Below are 786 nucleotides of genomic sequence, written 5' to 3' on the forward strand. Positions count from 1 at the left end.
AAAACAAAAAATATAATAATGAAAGTTATTATGTAAATCTCTTTTATTATTATTTTTGGAAGAAATACAAAATTAAATTTTTTATAGAAGCTTCTCCGACAAACAGTTTTATATAATAACGTTTTTCTTAATATTTATCTACTTTAAATATTTATATAGTTAAAAGAATTTGTGTTTATAAAAGTGAAAACTGAAATGTTAATGATTAATCATTCGCATTTGGCGTAAACCTATTTATATCATTACTTTTGTAGAGAGTACAAAATTAAATAGCTATAGCTCAAAATTGATATTTTTGTAAAGACTTGTAAAATATCTTTTAATAGGATTTGTTTGTTATATATTTTTTTTAAAGATTTTTTGCATAACAGTTTTTTTAAGTAACAATTTTTATTCTTTGTATTTTTTTTTTTGTAAATAGTCAACTGTTATACAATTTTTGTTCAGTTGCTTCTTTAATATTTTTTGTAATGACAATTTTTCTGAGTAACAACTTTTTAGTATAATTATTTTAAAATGTTTTTTTTAATGTATTTTTCAGTAAAGTATTTTCGAATGTACAATTGATCGGGCAAAAAGATTGTTTAAATAATAATTTTTAAAATATGTTTTAGCTGTTTTTAGTTTTCTTATGTTTATAAGGATACATTACCCAGATAGCCAAACCTGTGCGAGCAGATTTTACGCAGAGTCTGTCAACAGTATCTGTTGATAGAATGGCAACAGACTGCACACAGAAACTGTTTTAGCAGTCTCTGACGACAGATTGGTGACAGACTGCGCGCA

Source organism: Odontomachus brunneus, unplaced genomic scaffold (genome assembly GCF_010583005.1).
Source record: "Odontomachus brunneus isolate Ranch 3 - 2012 unplaced genomic scaffold, Obru_v1 Obru_scaffold_163, whole genome shotgun sequence".
In the NCBI taxonomy this organism is placed as follows: Eukaryota; Metazoa; Arthropoda; class Insecta; order Hymenoptera; family Formicidae; genus Odontomachus; species Odontomachus brunneus.